The sequence below is a fragment of the Oncorhynchus kisutch genome, linkage group LG4 (assembly GCF_002021735.2).
Source record: "Oncorhynchus kisutch isolate 150728-3 linkage group LG4, Okis_V2, whole genome shotgun sequence".
NCBI lineage: Eukaryota > Metazoa > Chordata > Actinopteri > Salmoniformes > Salmonidae > Oncorhynchus > Oncorhynchus kisutch.
Window position 1 is genome coordinate 36,140,919 of NC_034177.2, and position 22,560 is coordinate 36,163,478.

Genomic DNA, 22,560 nt, shown 5'->3' on the forward strand with positions numbered 1-22,560 from the left:
GAGAGCCAGTTTCATCATAGCGCTTGATGGTTTTTGCGACTGCACTTGAAGAAACTTTCAAAGTTCTTGAAATGTTCTGCATTGACTGACTTTCATGTCTTAAAGTAATGATGGACTGTCATTTCTCTTTGCTTATTTGAGCTGTTCTTGCCATAATATGGACTTGTTTTTTTACCAAACCTTTTGTATACCACCCATACCTTGTCACAACACAACTGATTGGCTCAAATGCATTAAGAAGGAAAGAAATTCCACAAATAAACTTTAAACAAGCCACACCTGTTAATTGAAATGGATTCCAGGTGACTACCTATGAACCTGTTTGAGAGAATGCCAAGAGTGTGCAAAGCTGTCATTAAGGCAAAGGGTAGGTACTTTGAAGAATCTCAAATATGTTTTTATTTGTTTCTCTTTTTTGGGTTACTACATGATTCCATATGTTATTTCATAGTTTTGATGTCTTCACTATTATTCTACAATGTAGGAAATAGGAAAAATAAGGAAAAACCCTTTAATGAGTAGGTGTGTCCACACTTTTGACTGGTACTGTATATCGGTTGTTATGGCCATATTTAAATGCCATTAGGATGCACCACTTTCTTTCTCACTCGTGTACTAAATTGTTTTCCATACTACACTGAAATCAATCAAATAATGTATTTTGAGGAGCAGAGATTGAGAGACTAAACACAAATGTTCCAATGTTAATAGCAAATGGATTCATAATTGAGAGAAGCCCTTGAGTGGCTGATGATAATACACCATAACAATACCAGTACTGAATTGCTAAACAAAAATATCTATAATGAATGAGGAGCACAGAGCAGAGTAAACAGTTTGAGGCCTGTGGTCCCTCCTTGGTCCCTGCAGTGGGAACGTCAGAACAAGGAAATGTTCCCCTCACCATTGATTGACACGCAGAGCTCTCAGTAATGTCCCATCAATTAGCTGAAGCTATCTATAAACAGCAGGCCTGCAGGACCTAATTAGCCTGTTGGCGAGTGACAAATGTATTTAATGTAACCACTGGCAACCACCAACCTCATTAGCGAACATTAAACTCTAATATGAAGGTTGTTATTGCCTTAATCACAGGAGAAACCCAATTAGACGGCAGGTTTGGAAAATTATTCTGGGTCAGAGATGTACGATGTGATTGGTGGAGGCAGGGAAGGAAGGAGGGGACAGAGCAGTGCAACATGAGATGACTTAGCCTGTGGGGGCATTGATAAAGGGAGGGAGGGGAAATGGTGGAGAGAGGGAGAGAAAGAGGTCATGTAGGGAGAGGCTAGTTAGAGGGAGAGAGTGGATATTTAGAGGGAGAGAAAGAGAGAGTGGTAGGGAGATGGAGATTAATTACATTTATTATTTCACCTTTATTTAACCAGGTTTCACCTTTATTTAACCAGCCAGTTGAGAACAAGTTCTCATTTACAACTGCGACCTGGCCAAGATAAAGCAAAGCAGTGCGACAAAAACAACAGTTACACATAAACAAACGTACAGTCAATAACACAAAATAAAAGAAAAATAGACAGATCTATGTACTGTGTGTGCAAATGTAGGTTAGGTAGGCAATAAATAAGCCATAGAGGTGAAAATAAGTTGCTGCAGGGGGTCCTGAGTTGTTGGCCGGGGTAGGGGTAGCCAGGTGGAAAGCATGTCCAGCTGTGGAACAATGCTTATTGAAATTATCGTAGATTTATCGGTGGTGACAGTGCTTCCTATCCTCAGTGCAGTGGGCAGCTGGGAGGAGGTGCTCTTATTCTCCATGGACTTTACAGTGACCCAAAACCTTTTGGAATTAGTGCTACAGGAAGCACATTTTTGTTTGAAAAAGATAGCCTTAGCTTTCCTAACTGATGGGGTATATTGGTTCCTGACTTCCCTGAAGAGTTGCATGTCACGGGGGCTATTCGATGCTCATGCAGAATGCCACAGGATGTTTTTGTGCTGGTCGAGGTCAGTCAAGTCTGGGGTGAACTGTTCTTAGTTCTACATTTTTGATCAGAGAGATGAGAGAGAGATGTGGGGTATTGAGAAGTTTGGAGTGTGAGAGAATTTGTTGGAGAGAGACTAGGCTGTGGTAGGGAAAGAGTGGCAGAGAAGGACAGACAGACAGACAGACAGACAGACAGACAGACAGACAGACAGACAGACAGACAGACAGACAGACAGACAGACAGACAGACAGACAGACAGACAGACAGACAGACAGACAGACAGACAGACAGACAGACAGACAGACAGACAGACAGACAGACAGACAGATAGACAGACAGACAGGAAGACAGACAGACAGACACAGACAGAGAGGGGTAGATGTTGAGAGAAAGCAGTAGAGACATAGCTGGAGGGGTTATGAGTAAGATGGTAATGTGAGAGAGGGGAGGGAGAGGAGGTGAGACAGGAGTGGCTGTGTGAGAGAGGAGGTATGAAATGTATACTTGTTTTTGGTATACAGTTCTTGTCGTTGTTGTTCTGAACCCACTACCCACAAGTCGTTGTGATGTCGCCAAGTTTGGCACCCCCCAACCTCACCCGGTCCATTGTTTCATTGCACCTGTTGGTCTGCCCTGTATGGAGCTCACATGCAGCCCTGTTGCTCCTGTTTTCTAGTCTGCCCTGTAGGAGCGTGACTGGTATCCAAACATGCATGGCTTGAGATGTGGTCACCGGTCAAGTGTGTGTAGCAAGCTACCTAGTTTAAATATCAGCAATCAATCAAATGAATTTAATAAAGCCCTTTTTACATCTGCAGATATCACAAAGTGCTATACAGAAACCCCAGCCTAAAACCCCTGTCTTGTCTCTGCTATCATTAAATGTGAAGACTTATTTTATCAAATCAATTCTCTATGTGTAATTATTATTACGTGATAAAACTAATCATGTAAACTTTAATTAACTAGGAAGTCGGGGCACCACGGAAAATGTTGAGATTACAAAGTTATAATTTTCCGAAAATAACTCTTCAGATATTTTAATATCTGATCAATTAGTCTTCTATTAATTAATTATTACCTGTTACCTTCCGTCATTCTTATCTGAACGTCGTAAAATGCTTGGTTATCTGCACGAACCCTAGTTTCCATAATGAATCAGCAATATACAAATTGGCTGAATCATTTATTTGCTAACTAACTAAATAGTCACAGAAATACATCACAAACAAACAGTAGAATTGGTTACTTAACAATGATAGAAAAGTCCCTAGTGGGCTAAGTCGATATGCCGGCTTGGTAGACAAAGGGAAGGGCGTGTGGACCGCTCAAGAGGGGGAGATTCATAGCTGATAATGACACTCATAGAAATTGCCAATACTTTACATGAACAACCGCACATTCTAAAAATAAATTGTAATTTACATTTATACGAGTATGTCTTGTTGTCTCTCTCTGGTTGCCGGTCCATCTGCTGGAGAGAGTCGACAGAAAAGTCTCTGGTTGTGTTCCCCAGAAGTCACAGTCTGTCTTTCATGTTTGTCGGTGGTTAGAATGGTTACTTCAGAGTACCATTAAAAAATGTTCTCATAAAATAGATGCTTCGGCGGTTGTCGGTATTCTTGTTCTAGGTTTACGTAATTTCTAGCTGCAGACTAGTAATTCGTGTTGTCTAGAATTTGCTCCTTCTGTAGTGAATCGACAGTCTCAGAGTGTAACCACTTCCAGCCGTGTAGCCAATGCTCCACATGGGATTGTTTTCTAGTCTTATGGTTTGCGTGGTCTTAACCATTCGAGACGTCCGGCTTACAGTGGGTCTCTTTGGCATAAATGTACATTTTGTCACAAGTGATTTTATACTCTTCTGGGAAAAGGGGGCATTCCATGACGCTGTGTCATGTCTGTGCTCACGGGGGCGGGGCCACTGACTAGTTAATCTTCATATGAAAATCAATACTCTCATTTAGAAGGTTAACATCACATTACATCTTTTCACAAATAGTTTCATGTTTAATCACATATGTTTCACAATATTTAGATGTAAACCTGACAGCTGGGAAATGTACACTTTAAGAGATACTGTTATGTGTGTTTCCTGTCCTTCATGAGATCACCAAATGAAACACACTCAATATAACTGTCCCTTAATTTAACCTTCTGTGACTAGGGGGCAGTATTTTCATTTTTGGAAAAATAACGTTCCCGTAGTAAATGCTAGAATATGCATATAATTGACAGCTTAGGAAAGAAAACACTCTAAAGTTTCCAAAACTGTAAAAATATTGTCTGTGAGTATAACAGAACTGATGATGCTGGCGAAAGCCTGAGAAAAATCCAATCTGGAAGTGCCTCATGTTTTGAAAGCGCTGCGTTCCAATGCGTCCCTATTGAGCAGTGAATGGGCTTTCGAGCAGTGAATGGGCTATCAACCAGATTACTTTTTCTCCGTATTCCCCAAGGTGTCTACAGCATTGTGACATAGTTTTACGCATTTATGTTGAAGAATACCCGTAAGCGGCTACATTGCGCAAGTGGTCACCTGATGCTCCCAGAGTGATTCTCGGGTAAAATACAGAGGTAGCCATTATTCCAATCGGTCCTACTGAAAAACAAATTGTCCCGGTGGATATATTATCAAATATATATTTGAAAAACACCTTGAGGATTGATTATAAACAACGTTTGCCATGTTTCTGTCAATATTTTGGAGCTAATTTTGAATATTTTTGGGCGTTTTCGTGACTGCAATTTCCGGGCGATTTCTCAGCCAAACGTGAAGAACAAACGGAGTTATTTTGCCTACAAAAATAATATTTTTGGAAAAAAGGAACATTGGCTATCTAACTGGGAGTCTCGTGAGTGAAAACATCTGAAGCTCATCAAAGGTAAACAATTTAATTTGATTGCTTTTCTGATTTCCGTGACCTAGTTACCTGCTGCTAGCTGGACAAAATGCTATGCTAGGCTATCGATAAACTTACACAAATGCTTGTCTAGCTTTGGCTGTAAAGCATATTTTGAAAATCTGAGATGACAGGGTGATTAACAAAAGGCTAAGCTGTGTCTAAATATATTTCACTTGTGATTTTCATGAATAGGAATATTTTCTAGGAATATTTATGTCCGTTGCATTATGCTAATTAGTGTCAGTCGATGATTACGCTCCCTCATGCGGGATGGGGAGTTACTAGAAGTTTTAAGTGTCCATGGACCATTCTATCCTTCTCAAAAGTAGAAAGAATGTTTCATTCTCCCATTTTGGGGATTTAGGAGTTTGGCCAAGTGAAGTGCTTTGTTCTCTTTCTGTGCTCTCTACGTCTCTTTCTACATGACCAGGGGGAAAGAGTCTCTGCCAGGAATTTATGACCTGAGATAACAACATCTGGGTTTAGGAGAGAGAGTGAGAGAGGGGGGGGGCAATGCACATGTAGAAGCACAGTGGCTAGGAAAAACTCACTAGAAAGGCAGGAACCTAGGAAGATACCTAGAGAGGAACCAAGCTCTGAGGGGTGGCGATTCCTCTTCTGGCTGTGCTTGGTGGAGATTATAACAGTACATGACCAAGATGTTCAAACATTCATAGATGACCAGCAGGGTCAAATAATAATAATCACAGTGGTTGTAGAGGTTACAACAGGTCAGCACCTCAGAAGTAAATGTCAGGTGGCTTTTCATAGCCGATCATTCAGAGTTAGAGACAGCAGGTGCGGTAGAGAGAGAGAGACGAAAACAGCAGGTCCGGGACAAGGTAGCACGTCCGGTGAACAGGTCAGGGTTTCCTAGTTGCAGGCAGAACAGTTAGAACTGGAGCAGCAGCAGAAACAGGTGGACTGGGGACAGCAAGGAGTCATCAGGCCAGGTATTCCTGAGGCATGGTCCTAGGGCTCAGGTCCTCCGAGAGAAGATAGAATGAGAGGGAGCATACTTAAATTCACACAGGACACCGGATAAAACAGGAGAAATACTCCAGATATAACAGACTGACCCTAGCCCCCGCGACACATAAACTATTGCAGCATAAATACTGGAAGCTGAGACAGGAGGGCTCGGGAGCTGCAGCATACATTTTTATTTGGTCTGGTTGGCTGATAGCCTACGCTCAGCAGAAAGACAGATTGGAGCGTTTTCCTCTTGAACCTTCCAACCCAACTCCTTCCCTTCTTCAGTTGGAAGTTGCAAGTATGTCAGGGAAGCATCAACACAGATAGTCTAGAGATTCTAGCTAACCACCATATACTATAATATCTACACAAGCCACAAGCCAGATAACCATATAGGCCTACCATAAAATAGAAGATTATGACTATTTTATAAAACCGTAAGTTTGGATCGTGGATGCTGATTGGTTCACAATTATTAATACCATGATGCCCTAATGCCATAATTACCTTTCAAGTAGCAATGCCCATCCACTGTCCTGCAGTCCAGCCAGGCATTCATAAACGTAATCTCCCTCCAAAAAAACATCTAGATATTATTTCCCCATGCTTCTTGCCCAGCATTTGGTTTGGCACAGTGGAGGTTAATATAAAAAAAGAAATTGCGATCTCCACCGTGCCATGCATATGAATGTGATAAGACTAAAAGCTTTTCCGATCCAGGCAAATTCATTTATCAGAAACATTATAATGGATATACAGTATCCAAAGAATTAGCAATAGAAACAAAGGTAAAAAAAAAAAATGAAAATTCAGTTTTCTGTCATTTCAGCTGCTTGATGGGATTGTGTGTTAGCTTTAGTTTACTAGCTAGATAGCAAAAGATAACATTAGCCTAGCTATACTTCATAACTCTTATTGGTTGTTGCCTATTTATACATGATTGACTGAAGTTTTTGTTGCCTATTTATAAAGTGCCTTCAGAAAGTATCCACACCCCTTGACTTTTTCCACATTTTGTTGTGTTACAATCTGAATATAAAATGAATCAAATTTAGATTTTTTTTGGCACTGGCCTAAACACAATACCCCATGATGTCAAAATGGAATTATGTTTTTGAAATGTTTACAAACTAATAAAACTTGAAAAGCTGAAATCTCATGAGTTATGGCAACCTTAAATAGGTTCAGGAGTAATAGTGTGCATAATAAGTAACTTAAGTTGCATGGACCCACTATGTGTGCAATAATAGTGTTTAATATGATTTTTGAATGACTACTTCATCTCTTTACTCCACACATAAACTATCTGTAAGGTCCCCCAGTCAAGCAATGCATTTCAAACACAGATTCAACCACAAAGACCAGGGAGGTTTTCCAATGCCTCGCAAAGAAGGACACCTATTGGTAGATGGGTAAAATAAAAAAGCAGACACTGAATATCACTTTGAGCAAAGTTATGAGTTTGAGTGAAGTTATGAATGACACTTTGGAGGCTGTATCAATACACCCAGTCACTACAAAGACACAGGCGTCCTTCCTAACTCAGTTGCTGGAAAGGAAGGAAGCCACTCAGGGATTTCACCATGAGGCCAAATGGTGAATTTAAAACAGTTACAGAGTTGAATGGCTGTGATAGGAGAAACTGAGGATGGATCAACATCTCTGTAGTTACTCCACAATAGTGGAGTGAAAAGAAGGAACCCTGTAAAAACATGCATCCTGTTTGCAACAAGGCACTAAAGAAATGTTGCAAAAAAAGTGGCAAAGCATTTACCTGTTTGTCCTGAATACAAAGTGTTATGTTGGATTGACCACAAACATAACACATTACTAAGTACCACCATCCATATATTCAAGCATAGTGGTGGCCTCATCATGTTATGGGTATGCTTGTAATCGTTAAGGACTGGGAGGTTTTCAGGATAAAAAATAAACTGAATAGAGCTAAACACAGGCGAAGTCTGAGAGGAAACCCTGGTCATTTACTGTCCACCAGACACATCTACTTACCACCAGAGATGAAGTCACCTTTCAGCAGAACAATAACCTAAAACACAAGGCCAAATCTACACTGGAGTTGCTTACCAAGAAGACAGTGTACTATGTTCCTGAGTGGCGGAGTTACAGTTTTAACTTAAATCAACTTAAAAAATATATGGCAAGACCTGAAAATGGTTGAACAATTATTAACATCCAATATGACAGAGCTTGAAGAATTTTGAAAAGAATAATGGGCAAATGTTGCACAATCCATGTCTGGAAAGCTCTTAGAGACTTACCCAGAAAGACTCACAGCTGTATTGTGCTTCTACAAATTATTGACTTAGGAGTGTGAATACTTATGTAAATTAGATACAGTATGTGCATTGCATTTTCAAAAAATTTGCAACATTTCTAAAAACAGATTTTCATGAAAATATAGCTACACCTACACCGGCCAACAGCTCAGCAACCCCTAGAGCAACTTACCCAAGCCCCCCCCCACTGCTTCTCCTTCACCCAAATCCAGACAGCTGATGTTCTGAAAGAGCTGCAACATCTGAATCCCTACAAATCAGCTGGGCTAGACAATCTGGACCTTCTCTTTCTAAAATTATCAGCCGCAATTGTTGCAACCCCAATTACTAGCCTGTTCAACCTCTCTTTCGTATCGTCTGAGATCCCCAAAGATTGGAAAGCTGCCGCGGTCATCTCCCTCTTCAAAGGGGGAGACACTCTAGACCCAAACTGTTGTAGACCTATATCCATCCTGCCCTGCCTTTCTAAAATCTTCGAAAGCAGAGTTAACAAACAGATCACCGTCCATTTCGAATCCCACCGTACCTTCTCCACTGTGCAATCTGGTTTCCGAGCTGGTCATGGGTGCACCTCAGCCACGCTCAAGGTTCTAAACAATATCCTAACCGCCATCGATAAAAGACAGTACTGTGCAGTGTCTTCATCGACCTGGCCAAGGATTTCTACTCTGTCATTCACTACATTCTTATCGGCAGACTCAATAGCCTTGGTTTCTCAAATTACTGCCTCGCTTGGTTCACCAACTACTTCTCAGATAGAGTTCAGTGTGTTAAATCGGGGGGCCTGTTGTCCGGACCTCTGGCAGTCTGTATGGGGGTGCCACAGGGTTCAATTCTCAGGCTGACTCTTTTCTCTGTATATATCAATGATGTCGCTCTTGCTGCTGGTGATTCTCTGATCCACCTCTACGCAGACGAGACCATTCTTTATACATCTGGCCCTTCTTTGGACACTGTGTTAACAAACCTACAAATGAGCTTTAATGCCATACAACACTCTTTCTGTGCCCTCCAACTGCTTTTAACTTCATGGTGACAGGGGGCAGTATTTTCACGTCCAGATGAAATGCATGCCCAAATTCAACTGCCTGCTACTCATCCCCAGAAGACAAGATATGCATATTATTAGTATATTTGAATAGAAAACACTCTGAATTTACTAACAGTGGTTGAATCATGTCTGTGAGTATAATATAACTTATTTACCAGGCGAAACCCCGAGGACAAACCATTCCGATTCTTTTTTTAGGTCACTCTTTTCAATGGTTTTCATTTGGAATCCAGATTTCTAAGGGACCTTCTTGCAGTTCCTATCGCTTCCACTGGATGTCAACAGTCTTTAGAAATTGGTTGAGGTTAATCCTTTGTGTAATGAAGAAGTACGGCCATCTTGAACGAGGGTGACTTGAAGTGTACTGTTAGATAGAGGCGCGTGACCAGAAAGCTAGCTACTGTTTGTTTTCCTCCCATATTGAACACAGATCAATTTTATCGACTACTTACGTTAAAAAAAACAACCTAAAGTTGCATTACAAAAGTAGTTTGAAATGTTTTGGCAAAGTTTACAGGTAACCTTTGAGATATTTTGTAGTCACATTGCGCAAATTGGAACCGGTGTTTTTCTGGATCAAACGCGCCAAATAAATGGACATTTTGGATATATATCGACGGAATTAATTGAACAACAGGACCATTTGTGTGATTTAAAATGAAAGTTAGATTTTTATAATAATTTATTTGAATTTGGCGCTCCGATCTAGAATCGGCTTCCTATTTCGCAACAAAGCCTCCTTCACTCATTCTGCCAAACATACCCTAGTAAAACTGACTATCCTACCGATCTTTGACTTCGGCGATGTAATTTACGAAATAGTCTCCAACACTCTACTCAGCAAACTGGATGTAGTCTACCACAGTGCCATCCGTTTTGTCACCAAAGCCCCATATACTACCCACCACTGCGATCTGTATGCTCACGTTGGCTAGCCCTCACTTCATATTCGTCGCCAAACCCACTGGCTCCAGGTCATCTGTAAGTCTTTGCTAGGTAAAGCCCCGCCTTATCTCAGCTCATTGATCACCATAGCAACACACACAAGTAACATGTGCTCCAGCAGGTAGATTTCACTGGTCATCCCCAAAGCCAACACTTCCTTTGGCCGCCATTCCTTCCAGTTCTCTGCTGCCAATGAGTGGATCGAATTGCAAAAATCTCTGAAGCTGGAGTCTTATATCTCCCTCTCTAACTTTAAGCATCAGCTGTCAAAGCAGCTTACTGATCACTGTACCTGTACACAGCCAATCTGCAAATAGCATACCCAACTACCTCATCCCCATGTTGTTGTTTATCCTCTTGCTCTTTTGCACCTCAGTATCTCTACTTGCATATCATCATCTGCACATCTGTCACTCCAGTGTTAATGCTAATATTTAATAATTTCGACTCTATGGCCTATTTTTTGCCTTACCTCCCTACTCTTCTACATTTGCACACACAGTACATAGATGTTTCTATTGTGTTATTGACTGTACGTTTGTTGATGTGTAACTCTGTGTTGTTGTTTTTGTCGCACTGCTTTGCTTTATCTTGGCCAGGCCGCAGTTGTAAATGAGAACTTGTTCTCAACTGGCCTACCTGGTTAAATAAAGGTGAAATAAAAATAAACTAAAATAAATATTTAATCAATTTTTAATTCAGGCTGTATGTAACACAACAAAATGTGTAATAAGTTAAGGGGTATGAATACTTTCTGAAGGCACTGTACATTATTTATTATATCATTATTTATTGAAGTTCTTGTCTCTCGTCATCATTGAACCTTTTTTATGTTTTTTCTATATTTTTTATTTGTTCTTCATTGTTATTTTTTTTCCTGTTTTTTTTCCTACCCCCTGAAAGGTCTGTGCACGGCCCTGACCCCAAGGCAGTCTGGGATGTTGATTTAACTTTGCCAATTGTCTAGTGCTCCACTGTGAGGTCATCCTTAATGCATGACTTTAAATCCATCAAACATTACTACTGCATCTGAAGGAGAGTAAAAATAAAAGTCACAGAGCTTTCAGGATGACATGCCCTTGTCATGTTGGACTGCTGTCACAGCAGCTGGAAAATGCCAAGGTTCTTAAAGGACTGGCTGATAGGAGGATGTGTGTGTGTACCTCCCTCAACACTCGTCACAGACTTAATAAACACCCTTGTGTACAGTACGTGAGGAGTGATGTGAAGGACAGCGCTGTGTGTGTTTGTGTGTCTGACAGAGCAGAGGACACTTCAGCGGACATGCCCCTGATGATTTCAGCAAGAATCTGTCTGCTAGCTCATTAGCACATCCACTCTGGTGGCAAATATCCAGCTCCATGGACCACACACATGCACGTGCCGTATGCACACACATTCACGCAAGGGTAAACACACAGGCACATAGTCCCTCCCCTCACAGACACACACACTTATGCAAATATGCACACCCACCTGTTGTTTCACATCACCCCAAAGTCTCCTTCATGCTTCTTTAAATGCATTAATTGATTAATTAATCAATCAATGAACTAATAATTGTATCTCTCCCCTCTGACATGGGTAGTTAGTATGGCAGACATCTTGCCAGCTGCATATGCAGAGAAACACCAGATAGGCATTACCAATTAAAGGAGAATGAGAGGAAAAGGGTGGTGTGTGTGTGTGTGTGTGTGTGTCATTCTTCAAAGTTATGTCTCTCCTCCCCTTGAGGCAGCCTAAGACACACCTGTCCTTGACACATCCTTTACTTTATAGTTATATCCAGTGGGTGTTGTGTCCAACCTTTATTTCACTCCATCCCTTCATTCCTCCCTCCTTCTGTCCCCCATTGCACTATTCCCTTCTCCCTCTGTCCCACCCCTCCATCAGTAGCCACCTTCCAGGGAATTGACTGCCACCTCATCAAGGATGTTCCCGTTAAGTCATTAATCCTGCTTATCAAGGACAAGATTTCAATCAGTTTGGGATTACAACAATTATTCATTCCATTTTCGTACCCACTGGGCACAGACGTCAATTCAAATTCTATTCCACGTAATTTCTTTTAAATTATGTGGAAACAACATTTATTCAACCAGTGTAAGACCTGTGGGTATAAACTGTAAGTCAAATGAAAATGTATACAAAGAGAGAGGAAGGGGCGGAATAGGTAGATAGAGGCAGACAGAGAGGGAACTATAGAGGGAGAGAGAGAAAGAGATAAAGATAGAAACTGTGCAAGAGAGTGAGAGAAAGAAAGAGAGCGAGGGAGCGAGAGACTGTCAAGGGCAGGGGGAAGAGAAGCCCCGTCACCAGTCTTACCAGCAGGCATCACCTGTTTTACTGACGACAGCTTGGCTTGGCTGATCCTGTCTCAGCCCTCAGCCCCTCGGCTTGCTTTAGTGGCCCACCAACTTTCTGCTGTAGGTGGTTTTTTTATGGGCAAAAGTGGGACACTCATTCCCTGCCTCCATTCAATGCCCCCACTCCTGCATATTTCAGAAGCCTGCTCTGAGCTATATTTGTATATCCATTAGATAAAAAACCTCAGCCATGTCAAAGAGTAGCGTTGAGTATAACCTTGGGCCGACTTAAAACAGCTAAAATATATATATTCTAAGTTTGAAATAATTGGAAACTGCAAGATTTAATTGAGAAAGTGACTGGACTGCATAGTGTTTGAGTTACATAATTATTATAAGTAAGAGAACAAGGTTTGTGACATTAAGAAAAGGGGAAGAGAGTGTTGAGGTAAAACACAAAGGGAAACCCAGCCGCGAGCTGACCAGGGACACAAGCCTACCAGACAAGCTTAATTCCTTCTATGTTCGCTTCGAGGCAAGCAACACTGAACCATTTATAAGAGCACCAGCTGTTCCGGACGACTGTGTGATCTCACTCTCCGTAGACGATGTGAGTAAGACATTTAAACAGGTAAACATTCCCTGTTCACCCACAACTGCGTGGCGGCGAACGACCCCAATACCATCATTAGGTTTGCTGACGTGGTTGGCGTGATAACCAACGACAATGAGAACAGTGTACACAACCTTTTCCTCAATGTCAGCAAGACAAAGGAGCGTATCGTGGTCTACAGGAAATGGAGGATAGCGCACACCCCCATCCATATCGACAGGGCTGTAGTGGAGCAGGTCAGAGCTTCAAGTTCCTTGGTGTCCACATCACTAAGGACTTATCATAGTCCACACACACCAACACAGTGGTGGAAAAGGCACCTCTTCCTCCTCAGGATGCTGAAAAGAATCGGCAAGGGCCCTCAGACCTTCAAAAAGATTTACAGCTGCACCATTGAGAGCATCTTGACTGGCTGCATCACCGCTTGGTATTGCAAATGCTTGGCATCCGACTGCAAGGCTCTACAGAGGATAGTGGGTACGACCCAGTATATCACTGGGGCCGAGCGCCATGCCATCCAGGACCTCTATACCAGGCAGTGTCAAAGGAAGGCCCTAAACATTGTCAAAGACTCCAGCCACCCAAGTCCTAGACTGTTTTCTCTGCTACCGCAAGGCAAGCGGTACCGATGCAGCAAGTCTGGAATCAACAGGACCCTGAACAGCTTCTGCCCTCAAAACATAAAACTGCTAAATAGTTCATTAAATAGTTAACCATTAGCTATATTGCTACATATCTACATTGACCCTTTTTGCATGAACTCTTTTTACTTATCACATATGCTGCTGCTACTGTTTATTATCTATCCTGTTGCCTAGTCACTTTATCTCTACCAATATGTACATATCTACCTCAATTACTTCGTACCTCTGCACATTGACTCGGTACTGGTACTCTGCGTACATAGTCAAGTTATCATTACTAATTCTGTGTTTAGTCCTTGTGTTATTATTTTACTATTATTTCTAGCAAGCATTTCACTGTTAGTCTACACCTGTTGTCTATGAAGCATGTGACAAATAAAATGTCATTTGAATTGAGGTGACGATGGGGAGGAGGGGGTCTTGATCTGGTAAAGGAGGAAGTGGATAACAGTATAGCTAAAGTCCCTACAGGGTCCAGGAGGTACAGGTAGCAGCATGTGAAGGGGTGTAAGGCTGTTTCAGACACCATGAAGTAGGCCAACTGATAAAGACATTAGAAAGTACAGTGGGGGCAAGGGGAAATAGTTTTGTCCAACAGTTTAGGGTGGCATGAAGTAACTGATGAAGGGTGGCATGAAGTAACTGATGAAGTGAGTAGCTAGGACTTAAGGGGTCAAAGGTGAAAAATAGTGGTGAAGCATATAGGGGGTAAGAGTTGAAGAGAGCAGGGTGTAAGATTTGAAGCGGGCAGGGGGTAATGGCCAGGCGGTGGCACCGGAGGTCTCCTGGGCTCTGGGATAATGAGGGCTGTCGCTGCAGGCTTAGTGTTCACGCCTGACTTACCTCAACCCTTACTAGAACACAGAGAGAAGGAGAGGAGAGGAGAGAGGGGGAGTAGAAAGGTAGAGAGGACAGGGAGGGACAGAAGAGAGGGATTAGAGGAAGGGGGCTACATTAAGGGCCTTGTTTGGGAGGAAGGGTAGGGAGGAAAGGAGAGGGGAGGCAGGGAGGAAAGGAGTGAGGGAGAGGAGGAGGAAATTAGATGGAGGGTGAAGATGGCCTTTGATCACCCAGAGAGGAAATACCAGCTCAATGCCCACGGCTCCTGCGCCCCAGCTCCGCAAAGCATCATGGGAAATGGTTCTGGGTGGCTTAGGGTACAATACACAGACTCTAACTAACCCCCTACTCTCTATGTCCCCAGTACACACACACACGCACACACTACTAAATATCTTTGTTTCCTCACCCTGACTTGGGCATCTCTCATTAGAGCCAACAGTGAGGAACTATGTGGGCCGTGACACACAGAGAAATACAGAGACACACAGAGACAAGAGGAAACACCAGACTCGATTCACACATACTTCACAGAGCCTACAGACACAGAGACACAGTGACAAAGCAAGAAAGCCATGTTGTTAGCAGGATCTGGACAATTAATAGTTTAAATGCACATTCAACCTTTCTTTGTGAAGAATAAAATGTTTTCAGGGAGAAAAACTATTCCCCTAGTCTGTAGACCTCAACCTCAAGGACAGGTATTATTGGACCAAAACAAAAGATCTGAATAGTGGTAAATAGTGGAATTCGAAAGATGTCTATTTAGCTGGCTGCAGAACACCCCATGCATGCCTAAGTGTACAGTGCCTGAGCACCAAGGACAATTGGCTGGAGGAATATAAACAAGAAGGCCGGGAATATGTGTGAATATGTGTATTTGTGAACCAATGGCTTAGATCCGTAGATGGCTGCAACATTCCCCTCTAGTCAGCACACCTAAGTCCACACCGACTGTAGAGCAAGGACAGGTCCTTAAGAATAAACAATAAGGCTAAACGTTTGGAATGCTCATTTATTATCTCTTTCAGACTGCATGCCTGAGACTAAAGAACAGATAGATTGAAATCATCGGCCCAGACAGTGGGAATGCATGTGTGAAGACGGGTAGACTAGCCTGCCTTAGTAGTGGTCCTACTCAATACTCTATTACCCTGAATTAGACGTTTTTCTTTTGTAAAACCTGTACATTTCAATAGATTCAGTTTCAATGAACATATCAGTAGAATTCAGTCTCAGTGAATGTATCAATAAATTCAGTCTCCTTAACCATATTGATAAAACTCAGTTCAATAATCATATTCCTATCGACATATGAATGGCACCGTATCTCCTTAGGATCTATTTACAGGAACCGGACGTGTTGGAGGACTGTCACTGGTTGGCAGGGAAATGTTCTCTCTCGATTCTGGAACTAAAATACTGACTGTGCCTCAATGTGGCACGAATTGAAACAGTTCTCCGACCGCAACACTGATCCCCTCCATCTTTTTCCCTCATCTTGTTCTGAATGGCACAGCGGTCTTAGGCACTGCATCTCAGTGAAAGAGGCGTCACTACAGTCCCTGGTTTGAATCCTGGATGTGTCACATCTGGCCGTGATTGGGAGTCCCATAGGACGGCGCACAATTGGCCCAGCTTCGTCCAGGTTTGGCCGGGGTAGGCCGTAATTATAAATAAGAATTTGTTCTTAACTGACTTTCCTAGTTACATAAAGGTTAAATAAAAAATCAATACAATTCCCTCTTGACAGGCGAAGCAATGGAGCAGTCCCACTCACACATGAGCACACCTTTGGACACAACGTCCTCAGCCAACTCCTCCATCTTGACAGGCGTAGCAGCTATCAACGGCTTCCCATGAGCAACCCTCTCTTGACAGGCAGAGTTCCTCTCTCCCTCCTGACAAACGCAGTCTGCTCCTCCCCCACCCTCGTATCAGGAGCTAAGAGGGGGAGCAGCGGTAGTTCTTTGAAGCTTGCTAGCACTTCTCAGTCTCACAAGTTGTTAACAGTTTCCATTTAAACTGATATCTTTGGACACAACTATGTCTCTTTGCGATCTACCTTTGATCGCAACTGCTTTACAGCTAAACTTGCATTGTTTCGTTATTTTTTTTGTCTTCGGCCGTATTCACATCAGCACCATCGCATTCCACCATCCTTTCTTTCTCCACGTGTTTCCCCTCCTCCCCAATCTCACAATCTATTATGACTGCCTCGCCTGGTTCATCAACTGCTTCTCAGATAGAGTTCAGTGTGTCAAATCGGAGGGCCTGTTGTCCAGACCTCTGGCAGTCTCTATAGGGGTGCCACAGGTTTCAATTCTTGGGCCGACTCTTTTCTCTGTATATATCAATGATGTCGTTCTTGCTGCTGGTGATTCTCTGATCCACCTCTACGCAGACGACACCATTCTTTATACATCTGGCCCTTCTTTGGACACTTTGATAACAAACCTCCAAATGAGCTTCAACGCCATACAACACTCCTTCCGTGGCCTCTAACTGCTCTTAAATGCTAGTAAAACTAAATGCATGCTCTTCAACCAATTGCTGCCCGCTCCCTTCCGTCCGACTAGCATCACTACTCTGGACGGTTCTGACTTAGAATATGTGGACAACTACAAATACCTCAGTGTCTGGTTAGACTGCAAACTCTCCTTCAAGACTCACATTAACCATCTCCAATCCAAAATTAACTCTAGAATCGGCTTCCAATTTCGCAAAAAAGCCTCCTTCACTCATGCTGCCAAACAAAACTGACTATCCTACTGATCCTTGACTTCGGCGATGTCATTTACAAAATAGCCCACAACACTCTACTCAGCAAACTCGATGTAGTCTATCACAGTGCCATCCATTTAATCACCAAAGCCCCATATACTACCCACCACTGTGACATCTATGCTCTTGTTGGCTGGCCCTCACTACATATCCGTCGCCAAACCCACTGGCTCCAGGCCATCTATAAGTCTTTGCTAGGTAAAGCCCCGCCTTATCTCAGCTCACTGGTCACCATCGCAACATCTACCCGTGGCATGCACTCCAGCGGGTATATTGCACTGTTCAACCCCAAAGCCAACACTTCCTTTGGCCGCCTTTCCTTTCAGTTCTCTGTTGCCAATGACTGGAACGAATTGCAAAAATCTCTGAAGCTGGAGTCTTATATCTCCCTCTCTAACTTTAAGCATCAGCTGTCAGAGCAGCTTACCGATCGCTGTACCTGTACACAGCCAATCTGTAAATAGCACACCCAACTACCAACTATATTTTCACCTCTATTTAATGCCTAACTCCCTGCTCTTCTACATTTGCACACACAGTACATAGATAGTGATACCCTGACGTATCCAATCGTTCCACTCGAACATACAAACTTTGACACTTTCCCCAACCGTGCCAACACACGCCTCAGGTTGGCCTCTCCTGTAAGCCATACCGATCCATCCTTTTCACTGCTTTTGCCTGAATGAGCAGATCCTGCAACTCACTGATGATGTTCATACCTATTATACCTGGAATTAGATCCATACCTTCTACCCCAGGGCCAGTGTCTGTCAGCACAAACACACACTTCCTGTGAAGGGTCTTTCCCATGCATTCCACATTAGCTTCTAGCTAGTCTACTATGGGAATGTTGAGGCCATTTGGGGCAGTGAGTGGCACCCATTTGGCAGAGGTGAGAGACGACTGCTGGCCTTCAAAGTGCCTCCTGTAGAAAGATTCAGTGATGGTTGTTCCCTCTGATCCGGTGTTTAGTAAGCAGTTAGTTTTAACACCACCAATCTTTACTTCAATAGTCAAGCAGTCTCTGAACGCTTTACTCCTTAGAGACAGGGTCTCTTCTCCTTCAGCCCACTCTACTTTCCTACTGCCCACCATAAATGGGGAAAGACCCCTCTGCACACCAGGATCTTCTGCTGGAGCACCATCTTCATCCGAGTTTGGCTTGGTTGGCAGAGTTCTCTGCTCTGCCCCTTTGTTTTGCTGGCACGATCGGCTAGTATGGCCTGGCTGCCCATACATGGTGCAGATTAACCATTTGTCATTGTCCTTCAGTGGTGGTATTTTAGGTTTGCTCTGTGACTGCTTCACTTTCTATGTGTCATGCACCGCCTTAAAAAGCACTTCTTGGCATGTGGCCAGCTTTTGTATTGCTTCTCTGAATAGACGGTAGCAGGGGCTTGGTGAGCCAAGGTCTGCTTGTCAATGACAGCTTTCACAAGGGAGAGAACTTCTCTTTGCTCTTCTCTTGCCTGTAGCAAGGCACTAGATTGTTCTGACAGCCTAATCTGTAGCCTTTCTATCTCTTCCTTTAAATATTGTAGCTCGGCAATGTACGAGCCCTCAAAGACCTGGGACATTTAACTTGTACTACAGCGCTTAACTTTTAGGGGACTCTATTCGATAATTACTTAAATCTTGTTTGTGATGCCAGATGTGACGACAGGTAGACTAGCCTGCCTTAGTAGGGGTCCTACTCAATACTCTATTGCCCTGGATGGCTGAGATAACAGAAAGATCTTGGTCCTTGTCCCCAACACAATTTGCCTCTGCTCCTATTCTGTATTACTTGACTGGATGCATTGAGGTGAGCTTCAGGATTTTTTATTATCATGGTGAAGACCTGAAGTGTAGTAGTGTGTGTACTAACAGGATTATAAACCCAACCTAGTAACCTCTCCCTCATATGTCCTACAGAAAAGGAGAGACACCCCTACTCCAGGGTACAAGAGTATCACAGCATGAGTCATAATACCCATAAAACCTAGAGGTCAAACAGGGAAATGGTTCCAATTGTTTTTCCACCATTCATTTTTGGAAACACTTAAAATAAGGGCTGTGTTTCATGTAGGTTTACCGTGGCGTGATGTTTTGATAACCTTAATGATCTTTCTAGGACAAGGTGACTTTTTATCAATTTATTCAATGTATTTACCACCCAAAAATGAAATGCTAATTAGCTGCTAATGTGGCTATCATAAAGATTTACAAATGCCATGATGACCTGGACGAGACTGTCGAATTGAGGCAATGGTAAGAATCTCTGGAATTAAAACTCTTGCGGATCGGACCCTTTTTTTCAATTTTCGCATAAAATCACATACCCAAATCTAACTGCCTGTAGCTCAGGACATTTTATTTTATTTCTTTCTCATAACAGTCAATAACACAATAGATAAATCTGCCAACGTAGAAGAGTAGGGAGGTAAGGTAATAAATAGGCCATAGGCCATAGAGACAAAATAACTACAATTTAGCAATGACACTGGAGAGATAGATGTGCAGATGATAATGTGCAAGTAGAGATACCGAGGTGCAAAAGAGCAAGAGGATAAATAACAACATGGGGATGAGATAGTTGGGTGTGCTATTTACAGATTAGCTGTGTACAGGTACAGTGATCGGTAAGCTGCTCTGACAGCTGATGCTTAAAGTTAGAGAGGGAGATATGACTCCAGCTTCAGAGATTTTTGCAATTCGTTCCAATCATTGGCAGCAGAGAACTGGAAGGAATGGCAGCCCAAGGAAGTGTTGGCTTTGGGGATGACCATTGAAATATACAGTGCCTTGCGAAAGTATTCGGCCCCCTTGAACTTTGCGACCTTTTGCCACATTTCAGGCTTCAAACATAAAGATATAAAACTGTATTTTTTTGTGAAGAATCAACAACAAGTGGGACACAATCATGAAGTGGAACAACATTTATTGGATATTTCAAACTTTTTTAACAAATCAAAAACTGAAAAATTGGGCGTGGAAAATTATTCAGCCCCCTTAAGTTAATACTTTGTAGCGCCACCTTTTTCTGCGATTACAGCTGTAAGTCGCTTGGGGTATGTCTCTATCAGTTTTGCACATCGAGAGACTGAAATTTTTTCCCATTCCTCCTTGCAAAACAGCTCGAGCTCAGTGAGGTTGGATGGAGAGCATTTGTGAACAGCAGTTTTCAGTTCTTTCCACAGATTCTCGATTGGATTCAGGTCTGGACTTTGACTTGGCCATTCTAACACCTGGATATGTTTATTTTTGAACCATTCCATTGTAGATTTTGCTTTATGTTTTGGATCATTGTCTTGTTGGAAGACAAATCTCAGTCTCAGGTCTTTTGCAGACTCCATCAGGTTTTCTTCCAGAATGGTCCTGTATTTGGCTCCATCCATCTTCCCATCAATTTTAACCATCTTCCCTGTCCCTGCTGAAGAAAAGCAGGCCCAAACCATGATGCTGCCACCACCATGTTTGACAGTGGGGATGGTGTGTTCAGGGTGATGAGCTGTGTTGCTTTTACGCCAAACATAACGTTTTGCATTGTTGCCAAAAAGTTCAATTTTGGTTTCATCTGACCAGAGCACCTTCTTCCACATGTTTGGTGTGTCTCCCAGGTGGCGTGTGGCAAACTTTAAACAACACTTTTTATGGATATCTTTAAGAAATGGCTTTCTTCTTGCCACTCTTCCATAAAGGCCAGATTTGTGCAATATACGACTGATTGTTGTCCTATGGACAGAGTCTCCCACCTCAGCTGTAGATCTCTGCAGTTCATCCAGAGTGATCATGGGCCTCTTGGCTGCATCTCTGATCAGTCTTCTCCTTGTATGAGCTGAAAGTTTAGAGGGACGGCCAGGTCTTGGTAGATTTGCAGTGGTCTGATACTCCTTCCATTTCAATATTATCGCTTGCACAGTGCTCCTTGGGATGTTTAAAGCTTGGGAAATCTTTTTGTATCCAAATCCGGCTTTAAACTTCTTCACAACCTCCAATACCCAATACCCTACTCAACAAATTGGATGCAGTCTATCACAGTGCAATCCGTTTTATCACCAAAGCCCCATATACTACCCACCATTGCGACCTGTACGCTCTCGTTGGCTGGCCCTCGCTTCATACTCGTCGCCAAACCCACTGGCTCCATGTCATCTACAAGACCCTGCTAGGTAAAGTCCCCCCTTATCTCAGCTCGCTGGTCACCATAGCATCTCCCACCTGTAGCACACGCTCCAGCAGGTATATCTCTCTAGTCACCCCCAAAACCAATTCTTTCTTTGGCCGCCTCTCCTTCCAGTTCTCTGCTGCCAATGACTGGAACGAACTACAAAAATCTCTGAAACTGGAAACACTTATCTCCCTCACTAGCTTTAAGCACCAACTGTCAGAGCAGCTCACAGATTACTGCACCTGTACATAGCCCACCTATAATTTAGCCCAAACAACTACCTCTTTCCCAACTGTATTTAATTTTAATTTATTTATTTATTTTGCTCCTTTGCACCCCATTATTTTTTATTTCTACTTTGCACATTCTTCCATTGCAAAACTACCATTCCAGTATTTTACTTGCTATATTGTATTTACTTTGCCATCATGGCCTTTTTTGCCTTTACCTCCCTTCTCACCTCACATTGTATATAGACTTGTTTATACTGCATTATTGACTGTATGTTTGTTTTTACTCCATGTGTAACTCTGTGTCGTTTTATCTGTCGAACTGCTTTGCTTTATCTTGGCCAGGTCGCAATTGTAAATGAGAACTTGTTCTCAACTTGCCTACCTGGTTAAATAAAGGTAAAATAAAAATAAATAAATAAAACAACAGTATCTCGGACCTGCCTGGTGTGTTCCTTGTTCTTCATGATGCTCTCTGCGCTTTTAACGGACCTCTGAGACTATCACAGTGCAGGTGCATTTATACGGAGACTTGATTACACACAGGTGGATTGTATTTATCATCATTAGTCATTTAGGTCAACATTGGATCATTCAGAGCTCCTCACTGAACTTCTGGAGAGAGTTTGCTGCACTGAAAGTAAAGGGGCTGAATAATTTTGCACGACCAATTTTTCAGTTTTTGATTTGTTAAAAAAGTTTGAAATATCCAATAAATGTCGTTCCACTTCATGATTGTGTCCCACTTGTTGTTGATTCTTCACAAAAAAATACAGTTTTATATCTTTATGTTTGAAGCCTGAAATGTGGCAAAAGGTCGCAAAGTTCAAGGGGGCCGAATACTTTCGCAAGGCACTGTACCTGTTGGAGCGC